The sequence below is a fragment of the Melozone crissalis genome, unplaced genomic scaffold (assembly GCF_028551555.1).
Source record: "Melozone crissalis strain CALT ecotype California unplaced genomic scaffold, PUWL_Pcris_2 ptg000057l_1, whole genome shotgun sequence".
Classification (NCBI taxonomy): domain Eukaryota; kingdom Metazoa; phylum Chordata; class Aves; order Passeriformes; family Passerellidae; genus Melozone; species Melozone crissalis.
The window spans coordinates 1,632,729-1,648,954 of NW_026535835.1; the positions used below are offsets into that span (position 1 = coordinate 1,632,729).

General features: G+C 53.2%; 2 protein-coding genes across 6 annotated transcripts in view; both read left to right on the top strand.

The window, feature by feature from the left end:
• The window catches only part of LOC128943996 (septin-4-like), a 208,906-nt gene extending 200,019 nt beyond the window's left edge, over positions 1-8,887 (top strand). For both annotated transcript variants that reach the window (XM_054287054.1, XM_054287052.1), the window contains exon 13: positions 8,876-8,887. The gene's annotated coding sequence lies outside the window, so the exon portion shown is untranslated. The remainder of the gene's footprint in view (positions 1-8,875) is intronic.
• The window catches only part of CALN1 (calneuron 1), a 171,594-nt gene that overhangs the window by 30,166 nt on the left and 125,202 nt on the right, over positions 1-16,226 (top strand). Inside the window, exon 1 of one of the 4 annotated variants that reach the window (XM_054287058.1) lies at positions 24-83. The exons of 2 other annotated variants lie outside the window; for them this stretch is intronic. The gene's annotated coding sequence lies outside the window, so the exon portion shown is untranslated. Of the gene's footprint in view, positions 1-23; positions 84-1,298; positions 1,562-16,226 lie in introns of those variants that run through there. One more of the 4 variants, XM_054287057.1, reaches the window with a different exon arrangement.

Sequence of the window (16,226 nt, forward strand, 5' to 3'; positions counted from 1 at the left end):
AGCGATCTGGAGGGGCGGGGGGGGGGGGGGGGGGGACAGTGGAGCCGAGCGAACCTGTGGCGGAGGAGCCGGCGGGTGGAGAGGTGAGTGAGGAGCTGGCGAGCATGGGGAGAGCTCGGGCTGTCCCCCGGCCGGGCGGGGACGGAGGGAGGGCTCGCAGGGAGCCGGCAGCGCCCTCCCCTCCCGGGCCCGGGGGCACCGCGGCTCCACCGGGAACCTGTTGGGGCTCAGCCGGGCCGGCAGCCGAGCCATCCCCGCGGGGAGGCCGTGGGGGGATGCTCGGGATGCTCGGGATGCTCGGGATGCTCATCCCCTCCCCTCGGTACCCGGATCCGCGGCCGTGCCCCGCGAGCCGGCGCTGTGCGGCTGTGGGCGCTCACACGCGTGTTTGTGGAGTTGCCATGGAGCGGCACAACAGCACTTGGGCTGCCCAGAAAACCTTGTTAATTCGCTTGCTGGCCCCCTGCTCGTCCGTAGCGGGTGATGTAATGAGAGCTCGGTGTCTATGCGGTGTCCTGCTCTCGGGGAGCCGGACACGGGTGCAGATCCCGGATCCCGGAGCAGAGGGAGCATCCGCCATCTGTTTGAATGGACGGCTCCTTATCAATCTGTCAAACCCAACAAAATGCACTTGACGGAGGAATCCGGCCCCAAACACCTCCCGATGCCGCTGTCGGCAGCCGAGATGCTCGGCGCAGAGTCTTGCCCGACCCCCGCTGCCCGCTCGGAGCCCCTCGGAGCCCAGCCCCGGCTGCTTTCAGCTGATACAGTCACCAGCTCCAACACCTGATTTGCAGCGCTCGCCTCCTGCTTCCCCCCGGAGCATCCCCGGGGCTGCAGCGGGGCCGGGGCTGAGCCGGCTCCTCCCGAGCCCTTCCGCGGTTACTCAGCAGCTCCTCAGACCTTTCCCACCCACCAAGTTTCGCTGTTTTCCATGGAGCAGCTGCCTCCCCCTTAGCGCCTGGCGAGCCGTGTCCCCTCCCGGTGGCTCTGAGAGTGTTGCGAGTCCTCGGGACACGGAGGGGCCGTGCCGGGAGATGAGAGCGGGACGGGCGCTGCGGTGGGCTCTGGGTACCGGAGCAGAGGTGTGTGATCCTGGCTGGCTCCAAGGGCTCGCTGGACTACAGGAGGAGCTTCCCGCAGCCTGGGGAATGGAATTTGCCCGTTGTTGAGCTGTAGGATAGCTGCACAAGGCCGGCAGTGGCACAGGAGCGCCCAGGGTGCTAGCATCACGTAGGCAGCTGCCACCGAAATGACACACTTGATTGAAGGCCAAAAGAACCCAATACGTAACTGCTGTGATTAAGCTCCATATGATGCCTCAGAGCAAGTAAAAACCCCTCCTTCATCTCATCTTGCTTGTAACGAGACAGCCGTTGCAGGGATCTCATTTGGGTCATGTCGTGGCTTTTGGGGGATTCTGGGGGGGTTGTTTTGGGTCGGTTTTTTTGCGCTTCTGGCTGTACACACCCATGACCTGCAGCAATCGGCTCCCCCGCGATGCCCCCTGAGAGCCTGGGGCTGTAGGTGTGCCGCTAGCTGGGAATACAAATCCGAGCAGGTAAGAGCTCCCGCTGCCAGATCTTTAGCAGGGAATTTTCCAGCTGGCTCCCCGAGGGTCTCTGCACGCTCCCCTTCCCCAGGAATGCATGTGTGGGACTCTGCTCCCGGGAAGGGTTTGACGGGGAAGCTTCACCCTCTCAGTCCGGGCAGTCTCGGTGGGTACTCGGCTCTTTGCTCAGAGGATGCTCTGGACCTGTAGCCAGATCCTGTCTGCACTGCATCTGTGGATAAAGGCTGTGCCCGGAGGGGTCTGCACGGCTGGGGCACAATCCCAGCCGGGTTCTAATCGGGGTGAGGCTCCCGGGGGTGCCAGGGCTCTCCCTGGGTTGGGTCTGTCCTGCAGGAGCTGCGTTCTGCTCCTCCATCCCTCGGGAGGGTGCGGAGCTCGCCCGGCTCCCACAGCGCCTTCCCCCGAGTTCTCGGTGGGGCAGGGGGGTTTCAGCAGGGGCAAAAGCGCTTCGGGAGCGGCTCTCTGCCATCGAGACCAGGGCACAACTTAGCTTGCAAGGAGAAAAAACCCCGATGAACACAGAGCAAAAGGCACAAAGGGAAATTTAACCCCTATCTCTTTCCTGCCTGCCTCACCCATGGGGGAGCGGGGCTGAGCCTGGTTCCCCCTCCTTGGCTCCATTTCCCGGCAGGTTCTGCCCAATCGCGGTGTGCTGGAGGGTTCTGCTGATGCAGCCCATCCCTTCCATCCCTCGGCAGCTCTGTAACTATGGATGGGCTTAGAAACAGCGTTTTTGGGGCTGCTTCCCTGCCCCAGCCCCGTCAGTCCCATTGCAATGGCCGGTCCCGTGCGGCTCCCCCTGCCCCTGGCAGGTCAGGGCAATGCAACTTTCCCGTCGTGTTTCCTTTGAAATGTCCTCATTTCTAACCAAAATCGTGGCTTGACCCGTGCAGTGATGGTGCCGTGCATGTTTTGTCTTCCAGAGTTGTGGTAAACTGAGCAAAATGTGCATTGAGAAACTCCTTGGACTAGAAATACCTTCCACCATCATTTTACATCTGTGCTCACAGAGCTTTTATTGATTTGGGATGAAATATGGCAGGCAATCTATGAGGAGATGCAAATTCAGACAGGCAGAGCCTTTTCAGAAAATGCTGGGAATGTCAGAAGGGTCTGGGAGCATTCATTGTAGCCAGGTGCCTTCCTGAGGTGAACTGAGAGGGTTTTTAATGTTGTGTAAAAAGACCAAGTCAGTTTTATTCAGTTCATCCAGTCCCCAGGTAATGATGTACTGGGAATTGATCATATGGCAGAGCTTTGCCAGGCTGGGGAAGCTTTAATCGTGCTTTTAACCTGTGAATGTGGTTAGTGTTAAAAGTGTGAGGCAGAAACTCAAGTAAATCCTGGGTATTATGCAATAGTTCTTGGGCTATCATGAAAAAAGGGCAATAGAAACAAACTGGTTTAAAGGTCTGCTTTTAATTAACTGCAGCCTCCTTTGATAAAAGCACTAACATGTGAAAATGGTTCTCAGAATAAAGACATTAAGCAGTGGTAATAAAAGCCACAGTCTGAATTTAGTCTGCTGAACCTGGAGTCCATGGGCAGGACCTGGAGGATGTGAAGAAATTCAGTGGGTGGTTCTAAAAGTGCCCTCTCATTCCTTGAACTTAACATCAGCTTGTGGAGGCTTGCTGGGCATCCTTGCATTTGCATTCTTACAGCAGGAGAACAGCAGACCTGGAACATCTGCACTGAATGCTGTCCTCAGGTCTGTCCCTCAGACATCTGTCTGCTGCCCTCAGGTCTGTCCCTCAGAAATCTGTCTGCTGTCCTCAGGTCTGTCCCTCAGACATCTGTCTGCTGCCCTCAGGTCTGTCCCTCAGTTACCTGCAGTGAACCCTGTCATCAGGTCTGTCCCTCAGACATCTGTCTGCTGCCCTCAGTTCCGCCCTAGCTGGGGCTTCCAGGCCCCTTTTTTGGTCCTGGACCTTTCCTGGCCCTCCCTTTCCCAGGCACTACCCAGCATTTCACCTGGCTGGGTCTGTGTTGTTCCGTGCCTGGAGCCATTCCCTGTTGTGCTTGGTGGCTGTCCCTGGGGTGGGGACACTGCCCAGTGGTGTGACAGGCCCCAGTGAGTTCGTGTCTGAGCCCCAGCAGTGAGTGGTGCCGGCTGGAGGAGCTGCTTTGGGGCTCTCTGAGCCCTTTTCCTCGCCCTCCTGCATTCCCTGCCTTTCCCTGCAGCAGGGCTTTGGAAGGTTAAAATGTGAGCAGGGCAGGGCAGTGGGGCTTGCCTGTGGTCACTGGGTGTCCTGCAGGGTGCCTGGCATAGGTGACAGCACAAACAGACACAGAGGTGACAGCAGGGAGCACATCTGTGTGCATCTCCTCTCCTGGCTGCTGGAATGTTAAACCAGAACGTGAGGCAGCCCGAGGAGCTGGGATTCACTGAGTGGTGGGAAGGGCTCTGCTGGTGCCCTGCACAAATCCAGCCTGGCTTCCTCCATGCCAGCCCCAATCCCAGGGTCTGTGCCCTGTTCCTGCCCAGGGCTCTGCAGGGCTCAGGGGGGCAGAGGCTCCCGGAGCTGAGGAGCTGCAGGAGCCTGAAGATGCTCAGGGTGTGCAGGGCTCAGCTCTCTGAGACCCCTCCTGCCAAGCCTTGGGCAAACTGAGGAGGAAAACCAGGCCTGGGTGAGCCCTGCTGGGGCTGCTGCCTGTCCCAGCACAGGAGCTGAGGTGCTGCTGCCTGTCCCAGCCTGTCCCAGCCTGTCCCAGCCTGTCCCAGTACAGAAGCTGAGGTGCTCCAGCCTGTCCCAGCCTGTCCCAGTACAGGAGTTGAGGTGCTGCTGCCTGTCCCAGCCTGTCCCAGCCTGTCCCAGCCTGTCCCAGTGTGTCCCAGCTTGTCCCAGCCTGTCCCAGTATAGAAGCTGAGGTGCTCCAGCCTGTCCCAGCCTGTCCCAGTACAGGAGTTGAGGTGCTCCAGCCTGTCCCAGCCTGTCCCAGTACAGGAGCTGAGGTGCTGCTGCCTGTCCCAGTGTGTCCCAGCCTGTCCCAGCCTGTCCCAGTGTGTCCCAGCTTGTCCCAGCCTGTCCCAGTACAGAAGCTGAGGTGCTCCAGCCTGTCCCAGCCTGTCCCAGTACAGGAGTTGAGGTGTCCCAGCCTGTCCCAGTCTGTCCAGCCTGTCCCAGTACAGGAACTGAGGTGTCCCAGCCTGTCCCAGCCTGTCCCAGCCCAGGAGGTGAGGTGTCCCAGCCTGTCCCAGCCTGTCCTAGTTTGTCCCAGCACAGGGGCTGAGGTGCTGCTGCCTCCAGGGATGCTGTGCCCCCGAGGGCAGGGCTGGAATACCCGCACGTGTCTCTGTTGCTGATTGGCAAATGTCCCCAAGGGTTTGGGGACGTGTCCAGAGGCTCCCAAGGATGTCACAGTAAAGTGTTCCTTGGGGTCTGTTTATTCATTCAGGTCAGAGGCTCTGCTCTGATCCCTTTTAAAGCAGCACTCAAGGAGAAATGGCCTCTCTCCTTTTCCCCCTGGATATCCCTGACCTCTCCAGGGCAGTGATTTCTCCTCAGCACATCAACCCTTATGCAAATGACATTCCAAAGAGTTGATCAACCCTGCCAGGTATTAAGGTTGGGAAGAGCCAGCCCGAGAGCAAATCCCAGAAAAAATAAGAAAATGAAGTCTCTGTAGCTGTTTCCAATTAGCCAGTGCTGCTGGTTCTCCTGGTGTTTCAGGAAGAAACATGGAAATCTCAGAGCAGAGCTTGTTTACAGAGTGCTTGTGGCTTCCAGGCCCAGCCAGCGTCAGATTTCTCTTGTACGTTCCCTTCAAATAAAGGCTGAAATAAAAATAAGGATGCTGTAATTTGTGCCACCCTGAGAGCCCAACACTGCTCCAGCAGGAAATGATCCCTGGGGTTCCTGGAACAGCTCCACTGGATCTTCCCAGGAGCAGGAGCTTGCAGGGAGAGCAGCACAGCCTGAGCCTGCTCTCCCTGACAGGAGCTGGGGAACCAGGGATGGTGAGGGGCTCCAGCATGGGCTGGGAGTGCCCAGAGCTCCGGGGTTTGGCCCTGGAAAGGGTCCAGTGATCCCAGTGACTGCACACACAGCAGGGGATGGATGGATGGATGGATGGATGGATGGATGGATGGATGGATGGATGGATGGGGAATGGATGGATGGATGGATGATGGATGGATGGACGGACAGACCACCTTTGGCAGCAATGCTGTATGTCCAGGGCAGTTGACATTCCCAGTGTCTGCAGGAGTGGAGCCATTGGCACAACAGCCCCTGCAGCCTTTGTCCCCACAGCCCATCCTGGGGCAGTGACAGCCAGCCTGGAGGCTCTGGGCACTCTGGGGGAGTCTCTGTCCCCACAGCCCATCCTGGGGCAGTGACAGCCAGCCTGGAGGCTCTGGGCACTCTGGGGGAGTCTCTGTCCCCACAGCCCATCCTGGGGCAGTGACAGCCAGCCTGGTGGCTCTGGGCACTCTGGGGGGACAGGTCTCCCTTTGGGTCTGCTCACCCTCTCCCAGCAGCCTGGGATCCTCCTTGCATCCCCTTGAATCTGGGCCATTGTGTCTGAGGATGCTTTTCCAAGGAAGCTGCTGGCCCTGGGTGTTTGCAGGGAAGTGCTGGGAGTGGATCTTGGTTGGAATCTCACACCACAATCCACCCCAGTTTATATAAAATTATTCCAGTGTTGGGGTTGCCCTCGTCTCTAATTCCCTTCTGCTCATTTCTGTGTGCTGGTGGCTCCAGCCCTCCCAGCTCGCAGGGAATTTTCTGTAGGAACCATCAGCCATTGCTTTACAAAATAACCCTCACCAGATGTCCCAAAGCCTCCTTCAAAGATGAGGTCTGGCAGAAGTCAGATTTATTGGGAGCAATTAATTGTCCTGCTAAGAGCCCTCAATGTTTTGGCATTTCATTAATAAGACGTAATCAACCACCAGGCTATTTGGAGTGTGTTACCCTGTCAGATCCGCTGTTAATTGTCATTATTTGATAGATTTCATGTTTATAATTACTGGTGTGTGACGCAGGGTGTGCTCTGAATAATCCATTGTGTATTGTTCTGTGAACCAGGGTGCTGGGGGTGCCAGCAGTCGCTGCTGCTCGTGTCTCCAGGGCTGATTTATGGCCAGGGAGGGAACGGGACAGGAGGGGATGAACAGAAGCTCAGAAAAGTCCCCTCTGGCCAGGCTCAATGGGCAAACACTCAGCAGCTGTGAGTGCAGGAGAAAAGGGTTCAGCAGAGCAGGGAAATGTGTTAGGGATGGGTTTTGGGCGTGGGGGTGACATTTCCTCCCTGCTTTGATGTGCTCCTCAGCTCAGAGCTCTGGGATATTTATTTTTCTTGCTGTCAACAAGGACCTTGTTCCCATCATTTAATTCTGAGTGATCTCTTGTTGTACTCAGGAAAAAAAAAAAAAAAGGAGCTGAGTATTGCAGAGAAAGAGAATTGGGACCCTTTAGTGAGTGAGCAGCCAGGACTGTGGGGCTGGGCAGGGCTGGGTGATGCCCAAAGCCTCTCTGGCACCCCTGAGCTGCCCTGGGTGCTCAGCTGAACCTGTTCTCACTGCCTTTATCCACCCTGACTCCTGGAGAAGCTGATTGCTGGGAAAAAGGGGGCCAGGAGGAGCCCCCTGTCCATGCTGCAGGGATCCCTGGTGGGCACAGGCTGCTCTGGCTGCCCTTGCAGCACCAACAGCAGGGGCTGGGCAGAGAAATGGGGCTGCAGGGGCTGCTGTGGGACCTGGCAGCTCCAGCAGCTCCATCCAGGGCAGCCCCTCCTGGGTTTTAGGGCCCAGGGGGAGCTCAGAGCCTCCAGTGTGCGAAATGATCCATCAACAGCCCCAAATTGTCACCCTTTAACTCCAACAACATCTTCCAGTGAGGCACCAGGGCCTGGGGACAGGCTGGACATGTGCCTCCTGGTCACACAGGATTGTGGTGTTGTGAGGTCCCCAGGACGAGGTGAGAGAGGAGAATTTGACTCCATGTTCTCAGAAGGCTGATTTATTATTCTATTCTATTCTATTCTATTCTATTCTATTCTATTCTATTCTATTCTATTCATTATAAGAAATTATATACTAAAACTATACTAAAGAAAGAGAAGGGAGACATCAGAAGGCTTGACAAAAATGATCATGAAAGCTCCTGACTGACTCCTCAGAGTCTGACACAGCTGGCTGGGATTGGTCATTAATTAAAAACAATTCCCATGGACCCAATCAAATGTTGGTAAATGATCTCCAGACCACATTCCCAAGCAATCAGATAATTGTTGTTTGCATTCTTTTCTGAGGCTTCTCAGCTTCCCAGGAGAAAATCCTGGTGAAGGGATTTTTCAGAAAATATCATGGTGACACTGACATGTCCCCCCTGGTGACACAGGTGTGTCCCTCCTGGGATGTTTTTTCCAGAGGCTGATCAGCTCTGCCACGTGTAGTGGTTTTGGTTTATTACTTTGAGATTTCGTTCATTTTCAGATTTTTTTGTTAATGTACTAATGATTGTGGTGGCTTTAGGATTGGTTAATTACTAGTGTATTTACTTCTTGTTGTGAGGTAGGATTAGGAGAAAGGTGAAGTAGGTTTAAAACTTTAAAAGGGTATAAAGAAAAATGTATTAATAGTAACTAAAAGAAAGAGTCATAAAAGAGTAATAAGAATTAGAACAAAACATTTAGAACATATTTCTTCTTCTTACTTTTTTTTATTGATAATGTAAATAAATAAAACTTTAAATTTTAGTTGGTTTACTATTTTTAGAACAGTCTTTCTTTAGTTTACTTAGGGAGAGAAGTCTGCCTCAATTCCCCATGTGCAGATCCTTCAGCTTCCCTTCTGCCTGGAGATTTGAGAGGTTTTTGTAGCCTGTGTGGGTTTCTTCCCCTAAATCCCTGTCACCTGAAAAAGGCTTTTTTAGGGGACCCTGTGTGATGGACACCATGGCTGTCCCTGGTGCTCTGTCCCACAGGAGGGAATGGGAGGCTGGGCCTCCCCAGGGATAAAACTCTCATCCCCAAACTGATTTTTTCACGTTTCCAGGTGAATTATTAGAGGGGAGAAGAGATTCAAGACTTTTGTTGCATTGCTGGCTTTCTTCTTTTTTTACTTTATATCATCAACTCAGAGGCTTTCCAAACCTGCAAGATGGATTTTTTTTTTTTTACTAATCTTGGTTAAACACAAGTGGGGGCAGAAAGTGGAAGAAGGGAATCTGGGGATTTCTGCCTGCAGGAGCTGAGGATGGCTTTGGGAGCTGAGGTGAGAGGAAGCGCTGCATGTTCATTAATGGGGCACTTTAAACCTGTTTGCAGAGGAGAGGGGCTTTGTCCCCTTGGGAGGGACACATGGAGATATCAGGTCCTTGCAGTCCTGTCCTTCGAGCTGGAATCAGCCCCAGGCACAGGTCAGAAACAACAAACAGCAGCTCTGGGCTCTGTCTGTTCTCTCCCAGCAGAAGTGCTGGGTTTGGTACCTGATCCCACACCCTCAGCTCTCATAGACAGAAATGCTGGGTTTGATCTGGGTTTGATCCCAACCCTGCACCCTCAGCTCTCCCAGACAGAAATGCTGGGTTTTGTACCTGACCCAGCATCCTCAGCTCTCCCAGACAAATGCTGGGTTTGATCCTGACCCAGCATCCTCAGCTCTCCCAGACAGAAATGCTGAGTTTGGTACCTGACCCAGCACCCTCAGCTCTCCCAGACAGAAATGCTGGGTTTGGTACCTCACCCTCAGCTCTCCCAGACAGAAATTCTGGGTTTGATCTGGGTTTGATCCCAACCCAGCACCCTCAGCTCTCCCTCTCTGCCAGAATACAAAGCAGCAGCAGCAGTTGTGTCGAGATGTGCTGTCTTTTCAAGTGCCCTTCCTCTGCTTTTTCATTTGGAATTTACTGCAGAAGGTGGGAGAACCCCCAGCACAAAACCTTCTGAAGCTCCAAGTGCTTTGTAGCTGTCGAGGGTGGAAGTTTGTGGCTCCTGGGGTGCTGTACATTACATGAGGTTGTCACTCAGATCTTGTTCTCTGCCTTGCAGAGGATTTTTTTTTCTTCCCAGTTGATCTTTGAGTGCTGGGAATGATCTGTTTGTAAAGGGTTTTTCATCCAGTGATCACCATGAGGTGCTTTGTTGTTGGCATCCCAAGCCAGGTGTGCCAGATCTGCATTTCCTGCCTGAATCAGAGGAACATTTCCTTAGGATTCTGCCCAGAAATAATGAGATAGAGCCCAAATGCCATGAAGGTGTGCTGGGGCTACGTGGGGATGTGATGGGTCAGGGCAGAGGAATGGTCCCTGGAGGTCAGTTTGGATTTTACCTGGATCCCCAGCAGCAGATGTTCAGTGAATCTCACATGTGTGGGTTCAGATTGTGTTTGCAGTCATAAATCCTTGTGAAAGGTGGAATTTGTCTGGATCCATTTGCTGAAAATATGTGTGGAAAAGTCAGGCCTAAGGTCTGGTACCTAGCCAGGGAAGGGGGAGCCCTCCTGTGTCCCAGAAGAGCTCTCAGAGGGAGTTTTAGGGCTCAGTGCCCTCTCAGCCCAGCCTGAGCAAATCTGGCTCCCCAAACCTGCCCAGAGGGTCCAGTGCCCTGTGCAGTGCCCTCTGCTCTCCCTCCTGTTTATAAATACCCCAAATGTGCCTTCCTGGGGTTTGGGAGGCTCAGAGATTCATAAAGATTGGGATCAGCAGTCAGCAATCACAGACTTCCTGCAGGACTGGCCCCCTGGCAGGATCTATGCTCTATTTTAGATAGAAAATTCTCTTAAAAGAACCAGACTTTATTTTTCCCTATCCCAAGGCTCCTTCCAAGGCCACTTCTCTTGGTTTGTATACAGACTGAGCCTGAGCCTGGTTAAACCAGACCTGGGCAGTTCATCCCCTTCACACCTTGCTGAGCTCTGAGCCCTTGGAGCCCTGCAGGCTCTGCCCTGGCCAGCTCAGGCTCAGATTGCACTCCAGGTGCCAAGTTTGTGCACAAAGTAAATTAAAAAAGAGGGAAAAAAAAAATCTTTAAAGCTATTGTTAGCACAGGGAATGCAGGTGACAAGGGACAAAGTGACTCTTCCCAGCACAAGGGTTTTGCCTTCCCTGAACTGGGCTGGTTTCAAAGCAACCATGGGGATTTAGTCCAGCTCAGGCTCTCCCATAGCAGAGGTTAAGCCAGGCCTAACCATGACCCTCAGCTGTCCTTAGAGAGAGGGAAGCAGGGACAGCACCATGGAAAAGGACCAGAAACAGCAAAGGAGACTCTCTGGGACGTGTCCCCTGGCTGGTGCCTCATGGAGGGTCATGTACCCCAGGGTGACACCAGGCTGTGTTTGCTCTGCTGTGCTTTGCATCCAGCTGATCACACAGGATCACACTCTGAGGACAGGGGCAGTGCCTCAGGCCTGGGGAAAATGGGATCATTTCCTCCAAAGGATCATTTCCTACTCTGCTTTAGATGTTCAAACATTGCTGTGCCCAGGGAGAAGCATCTTCAACACCATCACTTCATTTGATGAATTTTTAAAGGGTTTAAAAGTGACCTCAGGGAATTCTCAGCTCCTGTTCCAGTTTCCCAACTGCTCCCTGGATTTTCAATATATTCCTGGATTCCTTTCAGCCCTGAGGAAGGGCTAGGAGAGCAAAGCTTGTGCTGGAGCTCCCCTCCTGTCCTTGGCCATCCATGGAAATGTGCTTCCCATTCTTCCAGCTCAGCCTCCCTCAGCACAGCCTGTGCAGAGCTGGAAATCTCCATTTTATCCTCATCCCACGTTTCCTCATTTCTGCCTGCTCTGTTGGACACCACAGGGCTCAACATCCAGCTTGGGGTCCTGCCAGGGTGCTCCCAGCCCTTGGATCCATGGAATTGCAGCTCCATGGGGAGGGCAAACCCAGGATTCTGCCTGGGTGGACACAAGGCAGTGCCAGGGAGGTTGTGTGTTCCATGCCTGAGGCTGGAAAACCAGGATGGACAACCCAGGGTGGATTCCCAGGCACCCTTTGGGCTGCACGTGGGAGAGAGAGGAACAAGGAACCTCTTCTGAAGTGGTGACCAGCCAGGAGATCCAGGATCAGCAAAAACTGGTTCCAGTTCTGTCTCAGAGATGGATCCTGGAACGTTGTGTTTGATGTTTTAATGGTCCTAAGGGGTTTTGTGGGCTCTGAGCCTCTTTGGGAAGAGGAGCATAGGGGCTGCTGAGGAATGGGAGCCACAGACACGTGAGCAGTGTGGAGATGGCTTTTTAAAATCCAGATGGAATATTGGTATGAAAATCTTCTAAATTCCACAGAGATGGCTGTGCTGAGAGACAGGAGTGAGACTGGCAAGGCACAAAGGGGTGGGAGATGCTGGGAGCCTGGACAGGGACTGGAACCTGCCAGGGGACCCTGGGGACAGTGCACAGACCTGGTGAGGGGGCTTTGAAAGCCAGGTGTGTGCTAAGGAAGGCAGGAGCCTCCCTTGATACGGAAAATGTAACCCCCTCCCTCTGAATTATCATAAATTTGAATTAAGGGGCTCTCAGGCAAACATGTGGGAGTAGGAATAACAGTTCTTTACCCGGACAATTGAAAATACAAATACAATAGTGCAAAAAAACCCTCACAAACCACAGCCAGAGTGAGAGCAGTCCCTGCCCCCTGTGTGTCAGGGCGGTGTCCCAGCCCCATCCCAGGGGGGCTCAGCCCTCCTGCAGTGCCAGCTGTGGCTCTGCTGCAGCAGGGATCCTGCACAAGGGGGGAGTTTTCCTCTGCAGCTCCAGGGCTGCTGCAGATGGGCCTGGGCTCCCTCTGGCCATGCAGGGCAGCAGAAAGCTGCTCCTCTGGCAATGCAGGGGGCAAAGGCTGCTGTGCTGTGCCAGGCCCAGATTGGATCCAGGGAGGAATGCTTGGCTCCTCCCCTGGGCGGAGCATCTCCCCATGGGATGCTGGGATTGGATCAGCCCTGCAGGGACACTCAGTGGCCATGGACAGCAGAGATCTCCTGGAGGGAGGGTTGGCTGTGGGAGAGAGAAAGAAAAAACTGCCCCAAGGACAGCAGAGAACTGCCCCAGCTCTGACAGATGGGGACAGAGCACACACACGCAGCTACATTTTTCAACCTTAGACATTGAGGTACCAGGGGGACATCTCCACACACGTGGTGAGGGGTTCTTTGAGGGATTTCTGGTTCAATGTCAATGTTTTCATGGTGTCTTCATGATGTTATCCAAGGGGGTTGCACTGCTCCTGAATCCCCACACTATGTTTGGTTCTCAAGGTCCTGATGGAAAATGTGTCTATGCTGGAGAGCCCAGCCTAGCTCTGTGCTCAGGGGCTGCTGGACAGCTCTGGAGAAGGGGCAGCAGCCACCCTGAGGAGGTGGCACAGGCTCAGATGGAACATCTGGAGAGGTAAAACATTGTCGGTGCCCTCCACCCAGCCTCTGCTGCTGATGGTGCCAGGTGTCACCACAGGGATGGGATCAGCAGCACAGTGTCACAGACATCTTTTATGGAAAATAGTTTCTTTAGGATTTTTCCTCCTTAGAATCTGAGAGGCCTCAGGAACAAAATGTAAACATTGATTATCCGCTGCTGTGGAATGCAACAGGTGCATCTGGGATTGGTCTCATGTTGGTTTGTTTGTAATTAATGGCCAATCACAGTCAGCTGGCTCGGGCTCTCTGTCCAAGCCACAAGCCTTTGTTATCATTTTCTTCCTTTTCTATTCTTACCAGCCTTCTGATGAAATCCTTTCTTCTATTCTTTTAGTATAGTTTTAATATAATATATATCATAAAATAATAAATCAGCCTTCTGAAACATGGAGTCAGATCCTCATCTCTTCCCTCATCCTGGGACCCCTGTGAACACTGTCACAGCACAGGGATGGAGGTGCAGCTCAGGGATGGGGTCAGCAGCATGCTCCAGGGTGGTTTGGGTGTCCCAGGGCTCACTGGGCACTGGGAGCAGCAGCCACAGGGAAGCTGCAGGAGGTTTCTGTGTTTCTGATATGGACGCTTTGGCTGCATTCAAAGCGAGCCTGTCCCAGAATCCCAGACTGGCCTGGTTGGGAAGGACCCACCCAGTGCCACCCCTGCCATGGGCAGGGACACCTCCTGCTGTCCCAGGCTGCTCCAGCCTGGCCCTGAGCACATCCAGGGATGGGAATGCCAGCCTGGACCAGTCTGGCTGTGCCAGCACAGCCCTTTTACCCCAGACAGGCACCTACATATTCCCATGGAGCTTTTATGGATCCCACCCTGTGACTGTGTTCACAGGAGTCCGAAGATGAGAGAAGAAACGAGGATCTGACTCCATGTTTCAGAAGGCTGATTTATTATTTTATGATATATATTATATTAAAACTATACTAAAAGAATAGAAAAAAAATTTCATCAGAAGGCTAGCTAAGAATAAAAAAAGAAAGAATGATAACAAAAGCTTGTGTCTCAGAGTCCGAGCCAGCTGACTGTGATTGGACATTAATTAAAAACAACTCTATGAGACCAATCCCAGATGCACCTGTTGCATTCCACAGCAGCTGATAATCCTTGTTTACATTTTGTTCCTGAGGCCTCTCAGCTTCTCAAGAGGAAAAATCCTAAACAAAAGATTTTTCATAAAAGATGTCTGTGACACCACCCTAAGGGATTTCCCTTCCCGGTGCTTTGGAGCTCTCCCCCACCTGCCCCTCCTGGGACCCTTTTTGCTGTTTTCTCCCCATTTCAGGCTTGGCTTTGGCTGCAGGTTCCTGCCTGAGGGTGCTGGGTGTTCCTGAGACACAGCTCCACATCCCTGGGAGCCTCTGGGCCCCTTGGAGCGTCCCCTGTTAGAGCTGAGAGGTGCTGGATTCCAGGGGCTCTGCAGGGTTTCTGCTGAATTATGTTACAGCTTTATACCCTAATATATCTGGGCAGCAGAATTTAATCCAGGATTTCTCACTCCAGGGTATCATGGCTCTCCTCCAGCAACTAAAACACACCACAGGATCCAGGTAGGAGCTGATTTTCAGCTCTTCAGCCCTCAGGGGAGAGGTATTGTCAGTTTTTAAAATGGTTGTAGGAGCCAAGGCTGTGAAAGTGATTTCAGGAATGCTTTAAATCCATGGTGAGCTGCTATTCCATCTAAGGGGGTGCAGGGCTGGGGTTTCCTTCCCCCAGGGGCTGGGCCAGGGGTGCCAGAGCCCAACCCCATGGGCTCACTGAGTTTGCAGGGCTCACCCAGAGGGACACTGAAACTCTGTGATGGTGTTCACAGGGGTCCCAGGATGAGGGAAGAGATGAGGATCTGACTCCATGTTTCAGAAGGCTGATTTATTATTTTATGATATATATTACATTAAAACTATACTAAAAGAATAGAAGAAAGGATTTCATCAGAAGGCCAGCTAAGAATAGAAAGCAAAGAATCATAACAATGGTTTGTGGCTCGGCTCTCTGTCTGAGCCAGCTGACTGTGACTGGCCATTGATTACAAACATCCAACATGGGCCAATGACAGATCTACCTGTTGCATTCCACAGCAGCAGATAACCATTGTTTACATTTTGTTCCTGAGGCCTCTCAGCTTCTCAGGAGGAAGAATCCCAAGGACAGAATTTTTCATAAAAGATGTCTGCGACATAACTCCTGTCAAGTGATTTGAAAATTCAGTGTAATTTCATTTAGTGCTTCTTGGGGCTGTCCAAGGGTTGGACTCGATGGCCCTTGTGGGTGCCTTCCAGGTCTGTGCTTACCCTGGGGGTGATTGTTCAGAGAAATCAGGAGCTGGTCACTGCCTGAATGGTTTGCGGTGGGGCTGGGAGCAAGTGAAGTTGGTGCAAAGGGCTGGAAGTGTCTGTGCAGTGAGAGCAGAGCTGGCATTGCCTCTGAGTGTCCCTTGGCCAGGTAAAATTCCCATTTCAGTGCTGATCAGGTGTCAGAGGGAGCAACGCCTCCGAGTGAAACCCATGAATTGGCAAGGGCTGGGAAATTACAGATGTGCTTAATGAAACAGAACCCCTTGTTTACGTTTCTGATGTGCTGCTGGAGCAAGCTGGCTCCCAAATAAAAATACTTAAAACTCCGATTAGGATTTATTTACATAATTACTGCCAGGGAGATTCCTGGAGCATGCTGAGCAGTGCAGGGGGAACCTCCTGCTCTCCCTCTGTGCTTCCCTCCAGGCTGGTTTGCTCCTGGGGGTCTCTCAGAGCTCTGCCCAGCCCAGGGAGCAGGGAGGCTTTGGTTCCCACTGACTCCATCTGCATTGTCTGATATTTGGGTTATGGGCTGAGGCACAGCCAGACCATGCTGGTGCAGAGCTGGCAGCTCCTCCTGGGCACAGAGCAAGGGTGGGCTCTGAGCAGGCCCTGCCCTGGGCACTGAGGGCTCTGGGGGCTCCCAGAGCCTCTCCCAGGCCCAAGCAGGCCCTGGCCAGCTCTGGGTGGCTCTGCTGGTTTATTTCTGCTGGAAATGTGCAGCCCAAAGCACAATGGGCCAGGGATTAGCTTGTGCTGATTGAATTCAGCCCCGGGCATGAGAAATCTTCCTCTTAATATTTCAACTGGCTTTGGCAAACTCGCCTGCTCCTCGTGTCTCCTAAATCACAGGGTGAGTGCTGCTGACAGCAATTCCCACTCCTGCCTGGCAGTGCCTGCCCTGCCCTGGGCTGGCCTGTGGGGTTGGCAAACACCTCCCTGCCCAGCCTCCCATGCAGAGGGATTTCTCCTCAGCCCTCAGA